This window comes from Lepeophtheirus salmonis, chromosome 12 (assembly GCF_016086655.4).
Source record: "Lepeophtheirus salmonis chromosome 12, UVic_Lsal_1.4, whole genome shotgun sequence".
NCBI lineage: Eukaryota > Metazoa > Arthropoda > Copepoda > Siphonostomatoida > Caligidae > Lepeophtheirus > Lepeophtheirus salmonis.
This window is the reverse complement of record NC_052142.2, coordinates 10,646,659-10,670,936: the sequence shown is the minus strand read 5'-3', so window position 1 is coordinate 10,670,936 and position 24,278 is coordinate 10,646,659. Positions and strand designations below refer to the sequence as shown.

The window sequence follows — 24,278 nt, the reverse complement described above, 5'->3', positions numbered from 1 at the left end:
AAAAGTTATACGTTTATTCTATTTAATAGTTTGTATATGAAAAAAAAAAACAATATTATATTGTACTTTATAAAATTGTAATAAAACTCTGTGGTATTGGTTTTACCGTCTTGTATCTATCTATACATATACATTTTAAATTTCTCAGAACATAAATATTAATTTTACGGTCAGGTTCTAATTAATAAAACAATCTGATAGAAAGTATAGCATATGATGTTTTAAATCAAAGAACCAACTGTTTAGTCTTTAATCTAGATTCTGATTCCATCAATCTCTTACAATTAAGAATACAATCATCCACAGAAGGGGTAGACCCATCAATAGAATAATCATATCCAATTATTCGAGAAAGAACCATTATATAAGCGGTTGCAATTTTAATCACTGACAACTTCGATAATTTAGATTGTTTAGAATGATTAGGAGAAGGTATTGCTGATTGAAGACGATCAAATGCATTAGTAATGGTATGGACTCTTTGCCTTTCACGAGTATTTGCTTCAACTCGTCGCTGAGGCGTCATATTTTTTAAATATTTTCCTTGTTTAGTTATTTTATTGAGAGGCTTAAATACAACTAAAGCATGTGGTTCCTCCATAACTGTTTCACTAGAAACATCTTTTGAAGCACTGTCATTCCACGATATAATAGGTGAATATGAATGTTTCTTTCGATTCCTCAATAAAAAATTATTTTTGTTTAAAATTGTATGAGCTGCAACTATTTTTTTTGGTACAAATGATTTCCTTTTTGATCTTGATTTTAGATTAACATCAAATGAAGTAGTTTGACGAAGAATAATCCTGTTTACTCTAATTTCTATAAAATCGTCAGAGCAATATGTATTAGTTGATTTTATTTCTTGTTTGAATTCCTCTTGGTTCATTTTCTCTAAAAATTAAATTTGTAAAATTTAGCGAATGACATATTAAATTATGAATGAATACATACATATTTAAGGGCTGTTGTTTCGAGATATAATAAAGGAAAAAAGATCAGAACTCTTCATTTTAGTATTATTGAATTCAAATTTGGATTGATTTACAGATAAAAAAATTATTTTCAAATTTTGTTAATATTAGATGCCATCAAATTTGGGTCATATCCAAAATTGTTTCTAATTTTTTTTAAAAATTTTATGGAAATATAGTATGATTTATCAATTTATTATGTATTTACTAATAATTTAATAAGTCAAATTATTTTAGATTTGGGCAAGGTACATACAATTATTAAAATTATGACAATAATATATATGAAGAAAAAATATTCTAATGGGTCTAAATAAGCATTTCAAAAATGCAAAAAATGAAAGTATTCATTACTTTATCTTGATTACAATTAATAAAAAATGTAAATAATTACCAAACAATTGAGTAAAATGAAGTCATTGGATTCCCAAGAAAGAAATCAAAATTGACCTTTTTTAGACACGATTTTTTTTAAGTTGAAAGATAAGGCCACAGTAAAAATAAGGTAAATAAGATATTATCTTCTAAGATCAGTCCTTCATTTTACGCGATTTTTTGGTGTTTGTATACATTTTTTATTGATTGTAATTAAGAAAAGTAATGAATAATTCATTTTTCAATTGCTAAAATGTTTGTATCAATTTATACTTACATTTATTTTCATCTACATAGTTCTTTCATGTCGAAATATGGCACTGAATCATAGTTATTCCCTACAAACTCAATTTTTTAAAAAGACTTTAAAGGCCAAACCGATAAACCAAAAGTGTACCAAAGTTCTCTTTTTAATTCTATTTTTTATATAATATGTTTTTCAGAAAAATATAACAAATGACGTTTTGAACTTATGTTATGAATATATAGCGAAATAAAAAAAGAGAGACCTGTGAAAATCATAAATCACATTTTTTTAGGAAAAGACTGATTAAGGGCACTGTTGCTATTTATATCTAAAAAAGCAGATGCTAGTAGGATATATGTAATATATTCAGCCTCTTTCAGTTTTTTTCTTTTTATATTCTCTAAAATTTTAATTCGTCGTAATAGGAAAAAATATAATTTTATAAAAAAATATATATATATAATAATATAAGACATTCAACCTATGACAGCTACCTAAAAAATAATTTTCCTTCACTTAACTGCTGTATATTTCTCAATAGTTAGGTGATATAATACAAAACGTAGATAATAAGAACAGTTATAAGATTAGAAAACTGTTGGTATTATCGTGTGTTCCCCCTTTCTATTAATTCTTTAATAGATAGTCGTAATGTTAACATCTGTCGCTGAATGATAAATTACAGACTACTTTTGTTGTAATTTTTCCTAAAGGCATTATTCAATCATAATATACATGTTTTAATATTATTTTACACAATTTTGCCTGTACTAATACTATTTAAATGTTGAAAGTTCTCTTCTCTATAGGAATAATACGTTTTTTATTCCTCTAAAATCATGTAAAAAGTAGATCATGATAACATGGGTCTTAATTCCGTAGTAACATATATTTAAGGTTGATAAATTGGTAAGAATACAAAAGCGTGCGAGGAGAAGGGAAGAAGTACTTATGGCATCATTGATTAAATAATATACGTTTTCTTCTATCAAGAACGTTATCATTCCCGCTTTTATTATTCAATATTAATATAATATTAGATGCTTATAGTCGATAGAGAACTGAATAAAATGCATAAAATAAAGTCGCCTTCTCTCTGGATTTCTGAAAATGGAGGCCCAGGATTTTTGGAAAATACTTACCGGATAAGAAACAGTTGGCTTATCGGATTCGTCGATGTAAATGTGCTTTCAGTACCCTGTTTAGAATTACATGCCACTCATTATCATCATCTCATACCAAGAGAATTGATATTCATCAATAAAATCAAGTTAACGATGAATACATCAAGTAAGACTTTAACTTTGATCTCACAAAGATGCTTATTGAATATAATATAACGTTAACCATACGTTCAAAAAATTTATGGAGAAATACACGGGTTAATTCTTCCCTTCTCATGGAACCATCATTAATTAATGGAGGATGTTGGTAATTATATAATTTATAGAAATATCCCCATTGGTAATTGTGAAATTGAGATCATTTCCAGCATGTTTTGAGTAATTCACACCAAATTACGAAATGGAACTCTGAATTTTGTACCATCTAACAGTAAGTATTCAGTTTTTTTAAAAATCTAATCATAAAATATGATTCTATTATAGCTAAACATATCAAGAATTAGGATACACAACTCATTAAATTGCAAAAGCAACTGATTAAATGGTCATAACAACGGGGGTAGTAGCTTTGGATGGCTCGCAACTAGTTTGTCTGACATTAGTTTCTTCACTTAAAGACTTGTGTATGATCATTAAGTTTTCCAAAATTACATAGTCAATAAATATTACTTTTTTATCACTGAAGGATTAACTATGGTTCATAAGCTCCAAGAAATGGTGTTCAGAAAACTCATAAAAGGCAAGAACAACAACTTAAATGGTCAAACAGCAGGGGTAGTTACATTGGGTATAGCATTATAATTAGCGATTGTGTTTATCCTTCATGATAATAGTAAGCTGTTATACAAGCATAAATGACAGGAGGAAATCTTTTTTGATGCCCTTAATAAGGAGTAATATCTTTCTTCTTTTTTATTCATTATTTGTAAAATCATTGCTGTGATAACATCCCTCTTTATTAAAGACTAACTATAGTTAGTTTACTGCTTAGCATAGTGCAGTATAAAATAGAATTAATATTATTATCAAATCTCTCATCTTTGTGCCTCACTTGGTTTGACCTGATCTCCTTTAATGGAAGGACATTTTTTTGTGCAAATGCCCCTTCCCATCAAGGTCTGTGATAATGACTTTTGACCCTCACGAATAATTCATTTTCAAGAGTACATAAATTCCTCAAGATCTTCTACAGAATCATTGTATACTTCTATAAAAACTGATTACTTCTATAAAAAGACAGAATAATCGACTGAAAGACCCAATGAGGAAAAGAGAAATAATTATCTATCCACTCCTTCATTGAAATTCTGGATATTTTTCTCCTTAAGTCAACTCTAATTTATCTTCTACTCTAATAAAACTATTTGAATGATAAGCGTCATTCAGTTTCCTTGATGCAAATAGCAGACAAATAATTAATTTCCATCACATTGATATCAATTCCATTCATAAGGTGAAGTTTGAGATATATAAACTAAAGTGATAATTTGTCAAATGGATACTTCAATCCTCATCCTTGATTTATAAAGTGAGTAGATCAGCTATCATGACGTTTTATTAGATTAGCAAAAAAGCAACTATAGGAAAGACAGGAAAAAAATTAACATAAATCTAACTCTTTATGTAATAAATACAAAGAGACAAATTACTCCGAAGAAAATCCTCAAAATACACTGATTCTAACAATAACTTACACTTATAACTCTCCAACAAATAATCCGTATTAGTCTGTCCTTCATGAGCACACGCCGTTCCATGGAACGTGCATTCAATGAACGGAAGGATTTTTTTTAAAACAATGAACACTAAAAATCAGATTTTAACGTTCCATTCCAAAAGTACGTCCAATAATTTAAGAATCCAAAGTTTACATATTTTTTTACTTTTTTAAATATGATCTAAAGCAAGGTTAATAGAAATATAAGATTATACCATCTTGTTATCGGGCTTGATGGAATTTTCAATTTCATATGTCGTAGGGACTGCTTGGCAAGAAAGATAGATTTTGAAAAAACACGCAACGACTATGACTCAATATTAAAAACCGTGGTGGAAGTCAAACATCAGTCTAACACGCGTTATGGTAAAAACTTATGTTTCTATTAACCTTGGTCTAAAGGGCGGATAAAGCAAAGACTAACACTTACTCATGGGGCCGATGTTCATCCATTGCCGTGAGTTTCAGTAAAAGGGGCACTAAAAATAATACATTATGCTTTCGTTTGTTGTGAGGGCTGCAGTATAGTTTCCCACTAATTAGTGTTTATAATAGCAATGTCGCTGGAAGTTATTTTTATCGAAGAGGTATGAATCACTGTAGTAATTGAGAAATAAGATTTTTTCTATATTATAAAAGTGAGTTGTAGTTCTTTCAAAGTAGAATTGGCCATCTCATTTCATGATCTATTAGGGAGCAAGGATGTACCTATAGTAGTTTTAGCGATACCAATTCTTGACCCGTTTGAATCGGATCGGATGCAATAGAACTAAGACACCGCTTAAATTCATGTCAGTCTAGATTTTCAATCTCCCGTTCTGTAATTTCAAAGTAGTTTCTCGGAATGGACGCCAACTGCTGCCACCATGGCCTCAAGCCTGACGGCTGTACAAAACTTGACGACAAGGCCCTTGGACATGGCCGCACACTGCCTCTCAGTGGAGGTCTTAAGAGTGTCAAAGCTGGGATACTTTCGACATAGGCCCTGATATTGTAGTCTAGAGGATTCATGTCAGGCGAGGAGGGATGCCACAAATCGTATTTTAGAAATTAAAAAAATTATCTTCAAGCCATTGTTGCGTAGTCCTGGCCTTGGACCCAGGGGCGGAGTCCTACTGGAAAACAATGTTTCTCACTGTGTAGTGGGACTTCCCCCTGGGTAATACCAAAACCTTGAAGACTCCCTTGTACTCCTGGGTTCCAATTTTCAGGCCTTTTGGAAACCAATACGAAGGTAAACTCTTCCCGTCTGATGCCATGGGTCATACAGCAATCGATTTTATCATCCGATTTTAGTAAATTGTAGCTCATTTGAACACTAATATTCACCGAATTATTGTGTTAAAAAATTTTGAAACATAGTTCTCAAATGAGCCCTCCCTGAAAGTGCCTGGAAGTTAAGATTTTATGTCTTACTGTTTATATCGAACAACCTTATGATTGGAAAGTGGAAAAGGAATAGAAAAAATGGCTGAATACTGAACGATGAACGAGTTAAAAAAAATGAACGGAACGCAAAAAAGAAGAACGCTAACAAGGATATTTATTACTCAACCAAGGCTTTGATATTGTTAAATCTTTCCAAGGACAATCTCTTTATTTAATTGCAATATTGTCACATAGTGTTGAATTATAAAATTTCACTGCTCTGAGATTACTAATTTTTTGAATTTTTTGGAGTCACTATTGGATCAATTTACATCATTTTTTAAATCTTGCATAGAACTGGACACTAATATCCTTATTATTGATAATAATTGACTGTGGCTTCATATCATTGCCAATATCTGATTAATCCTTTTTTTAATGTTGTGGTAGTCCTTATTTATTAAGGGTACATGCCAGTATTAGGACTGGTCCATCAGTACTTGGGAAAAGTCCTTAAGACTATAGTCTATCAAACTGTCAGTACTAGAACTGATTAAAAAATAAAATAAAAAGGTGAATGAAGAAGTCAAAGACCAAAATTTAGACGTTTTTAGGACTGAACTGGACCATACCACCAAGAGTGAACTGGACAGGACTGCAGTCTTCAGTCCCAAATAAAGACTGACACAACACTAATTATTAGATCAGTTGTAAGAATGAACAAATTAATCGATTACCATAGAAATCGAAATTGTCAAGCTAGTTGTAATCAATCTTTAGTACAATTATTATTTTCGTATATTTTTTTTCTCATATTGGATATCATATCAAAATATGTTTTAGTTAAAAAATTACAGAAATATATATATTGAGGGAACACTAATTAATAATATTTCTTAAAGCACCCCCTCCCCTTTCTCTATGGTTTTACTTTGTTAAATTAACATAAGACTGTATAAGCAAACGTTTACTATTATCCATTTCTGAAATACAGAAAGAGAGTTCTGTACAGCACAATGCGAATAAATGTAGTTCCAACTAAATGACTCTAGGAAAGAGTGGACATGAAAGATTCAGTATGAATTACAAAAAATATGAACGCTGAATAGTTAGCAAACATGTGTGATCAAAAGGAGCAAATAATGACTAAATAAACGGAATATTAAGAAAAAGCAAACTTGTCCATGTGGAGTCATAAAATTTATAATTTAATTTTATTACATAAATTACTCTAAGAAAGGAGTCACTAAAAGTCGGTTCACTGATGGGTCCAAAGAAGTTTGCATTTCTTTGTTTTTGTTGTATACGATTTCTTCCTCGCCTATTTTTGTATATATAACGCAATCTTTCAATTTTTACGCAGTAAAATGAAGGGGCAAAGATAAAAGATAAAATAGTGAATACTTCATAAGAACAAAAAGAGGGGCAATTCTCACTTCTTCTGGTAAATGTGCATTCATATCTTCTTATTGGCAATTCTGAGTATTGATCCTTAATAAGTCAGGTGCAGATTCAAATCTATTGAAATAATAACTTCAAATGACGAATTCAAATAATATAAATATTGAATCATTCTATTAAAGTTGGAAGAATGGAGAGTCGTCACATGTATTCTGAATTCTGAAGATTATCTAATTCCTCAATAGTTAGTACTTTAAAAAAAAATTTGTTTTGTCACTTTTCTCTCAGTCTAGAGCAAATCTCATTCATTTCACTTTCATGATTAAGAAATCTAAAAATTCAAGAAATAAAAACACAAAAGTAATCATAAAAAAATAAATTGTAAAAACAGACAAAATAATAATAGTCAGAGAGAAATCATGCTTGCTAAATGAGTGTGTAAGCACATCAGTTAACTCATCTTTATTTCTCTTATCTCAGAGTTAAATCTAAAATGCTTTCTCTTGAGCAACTGCTGTTTTCCAGTTCAGATAACAACAATCTCCCTCTTATTAATGGTGCTGCTATATTTCTAACATGTGAAACAGGAGCAGGCGCATTACACAACAGAATATACTAGCCCTGTTCGTATGTGATACCAAGCATAAATAAATTACCTCCGTGATGAACCAAATATCTTTTTTTTTTCTTTGCAAATTGCCATATAAGCTATTGCTTAGCTGAGGAAACTCCATTATAGGTATATTTGTTGGGAGAACGGCGGGGGTTGGGATAGTAGAACCTTTTTCATCCAATAGATGCACTGGTGCTAATTCCTCTTTCTGATTATAGAAATACTACAAACAACACAACACTTTTTATAAGCATTGGAAAACGAAATATTCACAGTGATCATTTTTCTCTTTTTACGCTGCTAGAAGCTAGAGTAAGAATAAGTAAACTGGCTTTAAAACACAAAACAATAAATAGGCTAAAGTTAAAGGACGCATTCTAAATCATAGTAAATCCAATATATAAATATTAAATACAATAGCTAAACTATTTCTTATATGATTTATAGAATAAGCTGTAAACAGGTCGGTTCACTGATATGGGTAGGGATGCATATTGCACGCAAATATTTATTTTTATAATTATTATTATCCTTATGTTGTAACTCTAAAACTGTCTCTGAATTGAAGGATAGTAATTACAAAAAAGGCGAAGATTTGTATGTGTAAGCACATCAGTAGGGATGTGACTACTAACTAAATTGCTATGAGCTCAAAAAACACGCCTGAATGAGTGTCATAAAAATATGGTAAATTTTAGAGCCGAGATCCAAAGTCCAATCTTTAGTACGGATTATGCATCTCAATAACTTCAAACTTTGCAAGAAAGTTGGAGAAAGAGACTTCTTTATGGGTTTATTTTTCACAAATATTAAGGAAATTAGCCGTGAAGGATCCTGAGGGAACTCCAAGTAATTGAACTATATGCAGTTCAACTTTTTACTTTTGAGTTATAACTTTTTGAATTGCTTTTACTTTACGTTCTAGAGGCCTAAAACTTTTTGACAAAATAGAGTACCTATGGAAGTCTACCAATTTCATGAAAAACTCACATTTTCCAAGGAAAGGACCATACCAGCTTTGTTAAGTCTGTATAAAACAGCTTTTCACGTTTTTTAATACTCATACATCGATTTCAAAGTGACAAGGATATCATCTAATGACACTAACAACATATTTACTTCCTCGTAATATTGAATCAATGAGTCTTGTAATTGTTTTACAAGTATTTTTAAGACCAAAATGCATGTTTAAATACTCATACAAAACAAATGGCTTAATGATTGCAGTTATATTCACAGAAGTGCTACTCATATGTATTTATATGATTCATGATCATATATATATGACCGAAGCGTTGAGGTCGGACCAACTGTAATGGTTTATCCCTAATTATAGTTACATGTATCTTGTAAAGTACTATTTCGTAGTTTTCATTTGTAATTAGTTTATGTTTTGTGTGTGTTCTTTCATGTTTCATTAAGTTGAATAAAAGCAAAGTTGCGTGTAAACTATTTTAGTCTATTTCATTGCAACTTATTCTACTTAATTATCCTCTGCCAAACATGGAAAAAGTATCTACAGCCTAAACGATTCGATTCTTATCCCAGAAAACCGTCAGGTAGAAAAAAGTGGATCCATTTGCGTACTCCTTCAATAATTTATCGATGAAAATTATTTTTAAAGTATCTGATCTCGCCGATAAGCTACTCCTTTTCAACCACCATGTTAGCCCTTCGGTTTATGAGTATTTCTTGGACCTCACCTACTATGAAGGAACCATAAAGACCCTTGAAACTATTTTTATTAAGTAAACAAATACAAGATCTTCACTCGAAAACAACGAACTACAAAAGACAAAGCCCGGGAGAATCTTTAGAGGAGCATTTCTGAGCTCTTAAGCTGTTGGGAAAGAATGTGATTATAAAGCTTAAACACCTAACAAAAAAGATGAAGAATATTACGAAGAATATTATATTTCCACTCAAATGCGATTAAGATAGCTTGAGAACTCGCCCACTGTTTGAGTACTGCTACTTGAGTATCAGGCCATGCCTCTGGATGTGGCAAAAAAAAAACATATGGAGACAAGGATCTCCCACCCATTGTCAATTGCAATGCACTGAGAGATGATAGTCAACTGACTAGTAAGCTCCTGAGTTTCTTAAAAAAATTAGAACTGCTGCTGTCACAAACTCTGCATCCCGCTTTTGTGGCTATCCCCCCTCATCCTTGAAACCTATGTCCTACCAGAAACGCACTGTGTAAAAATTGTTCCAAGAAAGGATATTATGATGATAATGCCGCTCATCTAAGGTTAATAATTACCCTTCAACAGTTATGTTTGAACTAAAAAAATGCGCCTCCCCCTTGTTTTAAATCTACAACAATATATTTATCCTTGAAGGGACAGTGGATACAAGAAGCTCTTGGAGGTTTATCAATCAAAGCATTTTCGAAGAACAGGTCTGGAAAATTACAAGTGCTGATAGCAATGTAATAATGGCATCAACCATTTTGTCGTCAAAAATAAAAAGTCTGTACAGTTTTGTTGGGAATTTCAAAACGAGAACTTATAAAAAATATCAAAAAGATTGTCATAAAGGATTTGTGTTCAGACTGTATAATAAGTTTTATTTTACTGAAATTGCACTCTCATGTAGTTTTTCCAATCGAAGGATATCTTCAATCGGTGACAGTTTGCTTCCAAAGAGTAATCGATCACATAATTTCTGAAAAAAGAGTAATTAAGACTTTCGCCTACACGGATGATATAACCATTTGTGGAAAGGATCCAATAAAATATGAACAAATCTGGAAGGTTTGTTCAAAGCTGTCAAAAATATCGCCTTACACTCCAAAGTTTCTTCATTTGTACTATTTCTAGGGAATTCCTGCTACATTTCAAATTTTCAACAAATAGCTTTCTGATCTCCATATCAGCGAGCTCGTTTTTTTTCTCTTCATCTCATTTTACATAATTTCAAACTTTTTTTTCAAATAGTCACATTCTTTTCTTGATCACTGATATATTGTGGTCGACAATATTGCTTGATATAATGTAGTTTAGAATTATAGGGCGTAAGCTAGTTCTATTGGAATGATTAATGCATTAATCATTGCTTCTAATCATTCATAAGATCCTAATTAACTAATTAACCCTATAATGGATTAATTTTTGTTAAATTAATTTAATTTTATTATTTTCAATTGCAAATATGCAAAAAAAAAATGAATATGGAAGAAAATAAATTTACATTTTCTTTATTTTTTATTATGAATTATTGTAACTCCCTAAATTCATAAAGTTTTTAAGAAAATCGTAGCAATTCGGCATGTTTTATTTTATTTGAAAGAATAAAAGTGTGAAAAACAAATTCTACAATTAATTTTTCCATCGTAATTTATGTTGTCATGGTAACAATACGAAAATTTCAGGACATATTTATGTTATTTATCATGTAAAAAATTATATTTAGTTTTAGTTAATAATAATCACAAAACATTAATTTATTTGTAGTTTTTTTTGTTTGTTTTTGTTAATTTTATTTGCATTTCCTTAAAAATTGAATGCAGAGATGTGAATAAGTAATGTTTATTAAGTATATAATCTGCTTCAATTTAGTTTTATACCTTAAGAGTAATTAAATTTCATTATATTACCATACTAATAAATTTATGGAAATTAAGATAATCATTTCATATACCTATATAATTATATAATTCAGGAAATATAATTTTTTGAATCTCAATCTAAAGGCCAATGTGATGACTCATGTTAAAGTTAAGTCTAATAGTCCAAATACTTAACTAACAAATGGATCAATATAAGTAACAACCATCATCTTTTGAAAACAAACATCAAGATGGATTACAGTGTAACTTCACAAAAAGTAAATGGGAATATATTCTGCTAATATTTTTATTATAAAGTACAAAACCATTTATTCCAGATATTCCCAAAAAATAATCTACTAACCTAATTTTATTTACAAATCCAATATACCATTGGAAATTTTTTTTTTTGCACCTCGCAAAAAAAACAAAAAAAAAACGAAAGTGCAATGTCACCGATTCCTTTGCTGCCAATAACTTTTTTGATTTTAATAAATTTATAAAACTATAGTATAGTCGTTTTTTTGAGACGCCAGTCACTTTTTGATAACTCCATCCTCTATCTAGACTCCATTACCCCCCTCCTCATATGGCCCCCAAAAATTTGTACCCATGTCTTAGACTAACAAGGTTCAAAAGAGGCAGCCCTGTAAAGTTTGAGGCTGTTAAGCCCAACGGTGTGGGCACCCATAAATGACAAATACAAAAACTCTATTATATAAATATTAATACATGTTTTGTACAATTTGCAATATCTGTACAGGTTACAACTTGTATAGGCTAATTGTACAAGTTTCAATTTCTTTGTCTTAAAAAGCATTTTTCAAATAAATTATTGCTAATTCTAATTACCAACTATTCATTGATACTATAATTTCATTTTGATTAAATAAAACTTCATGGTTTTTATATATTTATGGGTAGTATAATTGTGGGTATTTGAACTTTATAATGTGCCACAAAATACATATGATTTGGTAATTTGTATTAAATAGTAAGCAATTACATCATTAATATCAGTGTCATCCATGCAATATTCATTTATTGCATGAACCTCATCACAAGTATTGTAAATCCTTCATTTAAAATTATTCATATGTACAATTGGTTCATATGAGTAACAATTTGTACAAAATTACAACTTTTATATAACATATGTATATACAGATTAAGCAATCCTCTAGAAGCACTCAATGCATCCCCTTCATTCCACTACTAAAACCATTCTCATGGAAGCTCGTACTCTCCGATTCACAATTTATGAATTTCTTCACTCTTTTGTGTATTTTAACATGAATTAATTGACTGATTAACTATATTTATTTATTATCTTGCCAATGTTCTTTTCTGTGCTTATATTCAAATTAGCAACTTTATTTGGATCACATTATTATTAACTGATAAATTTTAAACTTTAACAACTAATATTTTACTCATTTTTCTTCGAATTTTTAATTCATGAATATAAAGTTTAATCATTGAACCTTTATTATTTAAATAACATAGAATATGTATTATATACTTTTAATTTAATAATGAAACACATGTATCTATATTAAGGAAAATAGGATTTTCTAATCCAATTTCAGATAATCTGCGATAAGAAATTAATTTTACTAACATGGTTTCAAAAGTGAAAATGCAGTACTAACGACCTACTCAACACTTTCTTTTAATCAAATTGTATCAAAAATATGAAATAGCATTACTAATTTTTTTTTTATATGAATACTCAACTTTATCTGAATAAAAAACGTAAAAGTGTTTTAAAAAAAAAAATGTTACCGCTATTTTTTTTTTTTTTTTAAACATCTCGTTGAGTTGTTAATTAGGTTGTTATTATCTATAGTATTTCAGTATATACTATACAAGATACATGTGTTAAATATAAAATTAATTAGTATACATTCTACAAATATTCATTGAAATGATTATTCGTTACGATGAAGCAAAATTAGATTATTATGAAAAATGAACAAGATAAGACTGTTGACAGTTTCCAGTTAGTGAATTAATATTAAAATTCCTCACTCAAAAAATTTAAATAATTACTAATGTTGGTATATATAGAAATGAATAACTAAAAAAACGTCCTAACTATGCAAGATACAAATTTTATTTATGATGCCATTTCACTTACTTTTCTTTTCGTCTTACATATCGAGAGTGTATATTTTATACTACACCCAAGCATAACAGAAAGTACATTAGAGTGCTCCCTACTTTATCTATAAAGATATTTTCGTTTTCTTATTGGTTGTAAGTTGAGCAATGATATTTTAGGAACAGCATATTAGAAGAAATAAATGATAATAATGTTCCAGGATAAGCTGGCTGCCAACTGATATTATTATCTTATTCTATAATATTATTGTCAAAAATACTTTGTCTTATTCTCTCTCTTTTTTTTTCCTTCTCTAAACCTTACAATCTCCTTAAAAAAAGTTTGCTAAGTTACAGACCAACAAGCAGCAAAAATCATTCTTAAAATTTTACGGTGTTTATTTTTTTTATTTATATCAAGGTTGTTAGAAATACAAGGCTATACCATAATGCGTGTACGACTGATATTTGACTTCCACCACGCTTTTAATATTGACGTCGTAGTGAATGAGTGGTCGTGTGTTTTGTCGAAATCTCTTTTTGTGGCCAGCAGTCGGTACGATAAATTAAATTGGAAATTCTAACATTAGTGACGTCATACACTATGAGTGACTGCGTTTTTTTTTGTCAAAATCTGCCTGTCTTGCCCAGCAGTTGGTACAATACATGAGATTGAAAATTCTAGCGAACCGATTACATGATGACCTTGTATTTTAAAAAACCTTGGTTTTATATAAAAAAGTCATTTGTTATTAAAAAAATTAGTTTTCTAATAAAATGCTTTTTTAAGCCCCCCATGACCTTGAAGGTCAAAAAAATCGTTACCAGAACCATCTAGTGAGTCTTAAAACCCCACATCAAAAATTTAAGGAAAATCCATCCTTTCCTTTGACCGTGATTCTAGGACTTAACACACACATTTGCATTTAATATATACTTATAGATAACTTTTTGGATATTTTTCTTTTATGTGCGAGCCAAACTCCTAATGCACTAGTCATCTATTGAATGTTTATTGCATAAAAGTATCACAATAAATCTTATTCATATTATTTTTGAAATTGGCGTGTCTAAAATTGGAAAAATGGATACTATCCGATACAATTTTTATGAATTTATTGACAATGAAGTTTAATCAGTATTGAGATTCTTTCAACAATTTTTCTTGCAACCAAGTTGATGTCTGTGACAAAAAATTATCTATCACCTTTCATGTCTTATTTTCCTAGTTTTCAATACAAATTTGTCTTGAAATTAAGTATTGGAGTAGGAACTGGTTCCAAAATAAAAAAAAATTCCCTGAAATATATCATTCATGACACATTGGAATAAACAAACTATCCAAGAGTCAAAATGAGTTAAAGAACTCGTTCTATCATATTCTTCAAGATCCTGAAAAAAAATAAAAATAAAAAAAATATTAAACTTAACTTCTTTTTATGTGAAATCATCAGTATTCAAAGCTGCGAGAAAAAATTATGAACAATTAAGAAAATGTGTCGATATCAATTCTGTGGGAAGCTTATAGGTGATGAAAAAATGATATGCTAAGGATGGCAAGCTTTGGTAGAAAGAAGAGTTTGCTGATAAATTATTTGTTGGGACTAGAGGGAGAGCATAACTGGATCCAGATTCTTCGAAGAACTGTAAGCTCTTCCAAAACTACAGATCCAAAAATATATTTTTCAAGAACCAACCTATCATTATTGATGCTACTGAAAAAGAAGTGAATCTGATCACCGGGTTTATTAACAAGTGTCAAAAAGAAGAAGCAAGGCAATATTTTCTCCATGTAGTTCAATTTTACGGAGAAAATGTACAAAACTTAAATAAGGAAACATAATATATAAAAAAAATTAAGGAAATTGTTTATAGCTTGCTTGAAATTTGCTAATTTTTTTAAAATTATCTATTTATAAAAAATATATATATTTAGATGTAAACAAAGATAATGGATTTTTGTCTTATTTATAGAAATAGACAATGTCAGTATAACTATTAAAAAATTATGAGATTTTATGACGCCAAGAGGTCTATATGGGATTATATACCTAATCAATAAGACTATCTTGAATATATCAGATTAAATATGTCTTTTATGGGTAGCCATAAGGTTGGGTCTAGGAGGTTGAAACTTTGATTTGGTGCTTCTTTAGAAACTGGTGAGGCTAAGGCGGGGTACCGATTTTCGGGGGGTCATATAAAGGGGGTCTTAATCTATACCCAACACGCAAAAATTGTTTTTGGAGCTCAAAGATACTAGATAGGTGGGTATGTTATAAATCAACCACCTATCTAGTCTTATAAAAAAACCACTATTCGAACAAAGAAGTTTTCTAAATTTATTCAAAATGAAAAAAAATACGGGCAGAAAAAGAAATAGGTGGAAATTACAGTTTCATTTTCTTTTCTTTTTTCAGGTACAAAAATGTAGATTTCTAATGGAATAATGTATTTGTAGATAAATAAAGTTTGTAAAAATTAGTCTGGAAATTCATTTGTATACAAATTTGAAACATAAAAATTGATGTTTAACTAAAATATCTGCCATATTCTGAATAATTTTTCATTTTTTTTTTAAATTTCTGTTATTTTAATCAAACGTTAATTTTCAAGTTTTAATAAGAAATGCCACAAAAAGATGCATTTTGGACATTTAATTTAAGATTTAAATTATTATTTTCTATTACCAGAACATTTCATTACATGGTTCTTACAATATTTGCAAAAACGAACAAGCTATCGGGTATTATTTTTTCCACGACATTATTCTCCATAACTTTTTTGATTTTGGATGAAAGAAAAAAATATTGATAGGCTTGTGTTTTTCTTTACAATGTCAACAAATGCTATAAAATAATTTTTTTTTGTAAAATTAGTGCAAAACAGTTTTTTTTTTTAAGCATTCCTTTAATTGGTTAGATGGAGTATAAGTAAACATTATAGTATTATAATTACTCCATCTAAACTAGGAATCTTTTGGTGAAATTCATATACAAATAGTATATTTAAAGCAGATGGCTATACGGCTTAAATAATAATAATAATTACGGGTTTCCCCCAGTGGGATCTCCAAGACCTTAATTTTGTTGTATAGTGAAATTTTATTAATAACTGAGTAGAAAGTGATATGAACTCTAAAGAAACATCATTGATTTATATAAATAAATTAAAAAAGAAAACCAAATTCGAATCGCCTTTTTTATGGTAATTTCATAATGTGTAGAGCATTTGCTTTATATGACCATTAAAACTTTCAATCCCTACAAGTTTGGCCTTTAAATCTTTTAAAAAAAAATCTAGTTTTTAAAGTATAGCTATGTTTCAGTGGCATATTTTGACATTTACAAGTTACTTGTAGGCTTTTTCAACGAATTTTTATGTTTATTTTTGTTGCATTATACAATGACATTTGAACATGTATGTAATAATGGTCTTCAGTTATATTTATTAAAGAATATTAATATTAAAACTCTAAATATTCATTTGATCCAATTTAGAATGAAAATTCGGCTTCAATTTTATTAACTTGTAAAACAAATATTAATGTAAATTCCTTTCTTAATGGTTAATTCTATCAATATATTTATTTATTGAATAAATGTGAATATATATTTAATGATGACTGAAATGTCTCTAAAAAAACTATTAGATTTGTGAATTTTTTTGGGATAAGTGAGCAAGCCTGCAATAAGGCTGAGCGTTGTGAAAACCATAACAAGTGAATTATAAGCTCTTTCAATGAATTTTTATATGTATTATATGTATGATAGAATGACATTTGAATATGTAACTACGATTGTAATAAATAATAATCGTCTTTAGTGATAGTTATCAAAGATTATGAAAATTAAAACTCTATGTATTCATTCATTTCAATTTAGAATGAGAATTTACCTCCAACTTCATCAACATGTTAAACACATAATAATGTAAATTCCTTTGTAAATGTTTAATTCCATCAATTAATTTATTTATTGAATAAATATAAATTACATATTATTAACTATATATATATATATTAAAGTTACATATTTATATGTCATTGTATCATACTTGAAAAATGTACATAAAAATTCATTGAAAGAGTTCTTCGTTCTCATAACGTGTCTTTAATACATTGTAAGTAGGAATTCACAGTCTTAAATAAGCAACTTTGAGAATTGAAGTCCTTTAAAGAATTACGTAATGCAGCCTGTTTCGTTCCCTTTGGACAAGAAAGAAGGTTTATAAAGAGACGAAGTTCTATTGCAACTTAAGATTGCTCTAACTTTACAGAGCTTACAGTTTTCCTCGCACTCTCCAACGACTCAACCTTCGACAACCTATTCGAATCTCTCCGTAGTTTGTCGCATCATAGCCAACCACCTATCCATCTGACACATCCTGGATCATAATGAATTGTAAAATGCAGCTCTTGCCTTGTATTATACAAATGCTTGTCCGTCAATCCAAGAGTCTTGTCGAATATGAATAATCCATCATGTTTAATGATATTAATTATTATAATTTATAACGGAGAATTAAGTAATTAGCACTTTTTCCATTGGAATAGCTGTCGTGTTTGTTTATTTTTCTTTTATCATTATATATATTATTTTGGTGATAGCTATTATATCAGTTTAATAGAATCTTGCCACTTTTTCTACTTATACACATTTTCTTTTTTTTTTCTTCTGCCATTTTTTCCTTGACATTTTTTCTGTTGCCCTTTTTTCCCTTGCCATTTTTCTTAAAATGATTGCGACAAATAATGCAACTCTCTGAATCATAGTTATCGTTATCCCATAGAGGAGACACCAGCCCCCTTAAGCAATCTATATTTACATTAACCCAGGCTACAGAAAAGTAACACCACCTTGGCGATATTATGTATATATTACTTATTATGTTCAGGCCCTATTGTTCTAATTTTTTCCTTAAACTGTCGCATTCCTAATTATTATTAACTTTTGTCCTATAGGACTTATAAATATTTCGACTGGTAATCAAGCCAAAATACTGTTATTTTTTATTATTGTATAAGACATTTTGTGAAACAATTGGTGATTAATGCCAAATTAAAAGGAAAGAATAAATTTATTATTACATTATGAGTCATATTATTATATAATTTAATTATTTATATATAATTACAATTTTTTCACTCCACTATTGCTACTTTAAACGTGGAAGGTTCTCCTTTTTATAGCAGCAATTCATCCCCCCCAAAAAAAAAAAAAAAAGTATTAACAAGGGTTTTAATTCAGGTGCACCATTTGTCTCGCTCTCCCCTTTTCCTCGCACTCTTTTAATTCCTTACAAACTACTCAACTCTACCCGTAGAAACGATAGCTACAATTGTATTGAAGGTCATCAGGTTTTATTATATAATCACACATTGTTAGATTTTCGAAACAGCTCGGTCCCACAGTATTACAGAAGAAAGGCTTCCTTAAGGGACTTTGATTAACTATATCTATGTTATTACTCGATCCATTCCAACGTATGAATGACGGAAATAATTTATTGTCGAGTTATAAGTTGGGATGCAATTTTTGTTGAGATAAGTGTGCTAGCCTGCAATCACTATCGGGTTCCTCTGTTTCATTTCAAGAGCTACTTGTTATTGACAATAAATGATAAACAAAACTGATAGAAATTATTAAATTACTGGTACCTACACTTATTTTTCTTTCCTTTTTTCAGCTCAATATTATCTCAAGATTTGTCACAAGAATAGCTATATTTATAAAGTTACGTAAAATTCTGACTTTACTCTGCATTTTTAACAAAATCTATGAGAAAGGTAAGGAATTTTTTTTATTATGTCTTACCTAAAAGAGAGAAATATTACCATTACACAAATTTTTAACAAAGAATTAATATAATTTCTAAAAGAACACAATTACCAACCGTTTTTCCTATTTTAACCATAAAATTATAATTTTTTTTCTTGAATAGTTGAATTCCTAATTATGATTGACTTTTTTACAAAAAGGCTTATTAATATTTTTACTGATGAACAAGACAAAATACCATTGTTTTTTTAAATATTATTATTCTATAAAACCGTTTGTAAAAGAATTGGTGTTCAATTATGAATTAAGGTGAAAAAATAGATAATTATGATTAATATTATTTTAATAATTGATTTACTTTTTCTAATTCTCTATTCAAGCTGTTCTCAAACTCTTCACATAAAAAATTTCTTTGTGATATTAAAACAGTACTAATTTGAACTTTAATTCGACTAATTTTAGCTTGATGAGCAAAATTTAATTATTTAAACGAAATTCTCTGCCTTAAATTATCCTTTATCAAAATGTACTTCGGTATACACATATTTAATTTTTTTTATCGCATTTGAGGTAAAGAAAATTGATTTCTACCATCATAATTTGCTCTAAAAAGCTCTAAAAATTTTCATTCAAAAAACAATTTTAATGACAAAATATTTCTTTCGAATTTTTTAATTCACAATAATAAATGTGAATGCAATGTTTTCCCTAATTAATTTAAAAAAACAAAAAATAAAAACGATACATAGGTTTTTTTTTTTTTAAACTTCTGATATTATAAATTAGACTTCCATTAATAATGATTAATTCTCCAATAATTTTAATAAATTAAAATACTTATAGAGTGAAAAAAATGAGATAGAGGAGTTTACAAAGAGGGATAAACCCTTTTTGTCGAACCAAGTAGTAATAGTATATAAAATCTAAATGCTCTTTACTTAAAACATATATGTTCAATATTTAAAATGAAGTTTCATAACGTCAAATAATAATAACAATATGTATATTAATTCATATTATATTTACATCTTGATATATAAATTGCAATGGTTTATTCCTTTTCCTTTCTACGTTTATATGTCAATAATGTTATTGAACGACATGGATCTAATAATTATTATTTCAAAACATTTATCAAAAACTAATTATATATCAATTAAGTCGTTAGAGTACACTTTGGTTTATTCACAATATTATTATCATATTAAATTTCACAATTCTAAAATTTATTTGGTTAAAATTGTAGTCTAATACTATGCAAACACTAAGTATAAAATAACATTATAAGGAAAATATTATAATTCTTGTTATAAAATGAATGTTTTTCAACATTTAAAAAGTTATAGGTAATATAATAAAATATAAGACATACCAAACAACTATATCTTTTAAAATATCGCATCATCACTTTTCCCAGCAAATGAAGAAAAAGAACTAAAAATAATCAAATGAGTAAAAATAATACTATAAACAATGTAAATTGTAGGCACGCTGATACGAAAAACGAAAAACAAGGGAAATATTAATAAAGAAGAATTTTCTTATTTTTTATCAGTCTATTGTTTTTGACAAACTCTAAATCAATTGAAGACTTTATCAGAACAATATTTATTCTTGAAAAAATAATATTGGTTAATATTTTTTCATTTATTGAGCTCAATATTAAATAATATTTGTATTTTTGATCAATTGATATATTGTTAGTAACTACACAAAAACTTTTCTCAATTGTTTGAATATATGATTTTAGGAAAAAATGTCAAGGGAAAAAATTGCAACAGAAAAAATGATAAGATTAAAAAAAAAAGGAAAAGTGTCTAAAACGAAAAAATAACAAGATTCTTTTAAACTGATATAATATCTATCAACAATATAATATATAATAAGAGAAAAGAAAAATAGAAAAACACAATAGCGGTTCCAATGGAAGGAGTAATAATCACTTAATTCTCGTTATTAATTACAATTTTATAAACCGAATATAATGGTTTAAATTTGTCAGGAACCTATTCCAGCGTATGAATCGAGTAATACAATTGATATAGTGAATCAAAACGCCTTAAAGAATTCTTTCTTTTGTAATACAGTGGACCGAACTACCTTGAAAATCCTACAATGCATGATTCTATTTAAACAATTAATGACCTTTCAAAAAAATACTAATTCGAAATTACACTGTCCAACAGCAAAAATGGTACAAAAACAGTATATGTTCTATTTAATAGAACTTTTTAGAAATTTAATAAGATAAGGCCACGACAATATTTCAAGGAAAAAAATCATTTTTGAATTGATCCAACAATAAAAGTTCATAAGTATTTGTATGCCCCAGCTAGAAGAGATAGAAACAAAGACAGAGAAAAAAAATAGAAACAAAGACAGAGAAAACGAAAAGGATTTGTTCCAGGGACCCCCTTGAATGTCCGTTTTTTGGTATCCAGGCCTATCACACTTCGACACACTTTGTACAAAGTAATTTCAGTTGTAATTGTTGAAAGAATTAAGAAGACACTGCAAGATACAGTACATAATTCCCAGAGATAATTTATAGCTGGTCAGAGAATGGAAGACATTGTTGCAAAACTACAGACTTCTTTCGATAAATTTGACAATTGTACTATATTGACCATTGACTTTGAAAAGGCTTTTGACTGTGTCTCGCATACTCACATTATAAGAACACTTAAAGGCAAAGGATTTGGAGAATTCATGATAAGATATGTTGCTGCAATGCTTGTAAACTCCAATATAGGCTATAGGCCAGGACACATATGAAGATCTTTCTAGGTAGAACGTGGATGCAAGCAAGGAGATTCCATAGCAGCAATTTTTTCATAGTGGCTATCGATCCCTTATTGTTACAAATGAGGGATAACGAAGAAAAATCTGAAATAATAGCAAATAATAATGACATCAACTCGATATATTCCCCTCATCCGAAGTCAAGGATCAATGTGCTTGGAGCTGTTATTAGGAAGGATTAAATAGACTACAATAAGCAAAAATTATGTCCCGATTAAAAAAAAATACAAACCTAATTAAATCTCTTAATTTTCATAGGTGGGAGTGAGTTCAAATTTGGAACTCATATATAGTTTCAAAGGTAATTCATCTTCTACGTATATGTATCTATGACATCTAAATCTGCTCAGAGATAGATGATTAATTAAAGAACTTCCTAGACACAACGCAAACGGAATATCGCTATAAAAAGAAACACTACTCCAAAAAGCCTAGGCGGGCTTGTAGCAATAGATCTAAGAAGCCTTTGGAAATCTGACACACTGAAGAATCCATTGGACTTTTGTAACTCCATAGTATCTTGTGATACTTTTAATCTCCAATATTCAAAATATGGGAAACGTTCAATAATAAGTAATTTATGTAAGCTCAAATATTTGTGCTTCCTCCTTAACACACTATAGGATACTTTTAACTCTTGAACTAGTCATGGGTGGGTACGCTCCATTAAAGGTGCCTTGACAGAAATTCCCGCTTCTTTTCAGGAAATAGTGGTTTGTTTCTTGATGATCTTCTTAATTACAGGGATAATCTTTTAGCAATCATAACCCATAAACAAATTTCTAAAAGGCAAAAGATACGAGGGGGCATAATTATGATTTTTCTAAGGAGCTTTATTTACGACAGCAGCTCGCTAAGATAAAAGTTGTATCGATAAGAAAAATGTGGTATGAATCATCACTACCACTAATTAAAAATGTTTTAAAGAAGATAAAAATACAGTTGACTCAAAGACAGGCTATAATATTTTTCAGAACCCATTGCTGACTCTTTCTGAAAAATGGTTTTTTTGACGTGTGATTACTGGAACCCTGGAAGTGTCAGCTTTTTTAATCAACGACAAACTTTGTTACTTTTGTAGGGAAGAGCAAGAAACAATATCTCACATTCTATATGTATGTAAAACACTGCGGCTAATATATGATACATTTGCAGAAGAACTAGAAGTGGTTTTTGGAAGAACAATAAAGCGACAGGATTTTCTTGTATTAATATCAAAAAGTGACGTAAACCTGCATGCAGTAATAGTAAAATTACGGTACTGTGTGTATATAATCAAAGCAAAGAAAACGGAAATTGGTGCATGTATTTTCAACATTCCAATAAATTATTTAAAACTTTTTAATGAACTAGGGTTTTTACATATTTTGTTTCTTTTTTTTTGTGTGTCATTTTATTATTCATGGAAAATTTATATGGTCTTTATATTTTTCTATCTACTTAGATACTTTTGCTTTCTTTGTAGTGTTATTAATTGAGCAACAGAATAAACTGATACTGGTCAAAAAAAAATCTTACATTATGAATTTCTACTCTTCCTTATTGTTTCAGACCACATTCAACGAATTGTACAAGTGCTTGATAGTCTTGGTCCGCCTGTGCCACATTTTGTATCTCTTTAATGATTGGATCAACCATATTTCAGATTTTATTCTGTACGACAGCTATTCTAATTATTATTTTTAATATGGTCTTGTCCTTTCTTCCATGATACTTTGAACTTGTAATTTGATGGCACATTCTTATCTTCTCTACTTTAGAGACTTCAATTTGGTTTAATGCATATTTATTGAAGATAGTAGAGAGAGAATAATGATCTGATATTACTTCGAAATGAAGTAGTTTAGTGAGGTAAATAGGACACTTTTTAATGGCCCACTTGATAGCAAGGGATTATAACTTGAATGTCGCATATCTTGACTCTGTTTCAGTGATATATCTCGAACCCCATTGAATCAGTTTCCATCTTTCTCCATGCCGTTGTAATAAATCGAATCTGAGACATTTGATACGCCCGTTTCTAAACGTATGTCTCTCAACAGATCAAACAGTGCTAAGATTGGTGGCTTAAGTAAAATATTTATAATATTATCCATCGCCTGAGAATGAACTAACTCCCATTTGAATTCATTCTTTGTCTTTATCAAGTATCTCAATTGTTCGGCTACTTTGCTCAATTTTGAGGTAAAATATGTTAATCAATTAGCCATACCCATAAATG

At 29.2% G+C, this 24,278-nt stretch overlaps 1 non-coding gene across 1 annotated transcript; it reads right to left on the bottom strand.

The window, feature by feature from the left end:
- Window positions 1-20,985, bottom strand: LOC121126772 (atonal bHLH transcription factor 8-like protein net). The gene is made up of 2 exons (XR_011782546.1): window positions 20,628-20,985; window positions 1-894 (listed from the first exon to the last, which is right to left on the bottom strand). It is a non-coding gene; the product is annotated as an atonal bHLH transcription factor 8-like protein net (transcript).
- Window positions 20,986-24,278: the final 3,293 nt, after the last annotated feature.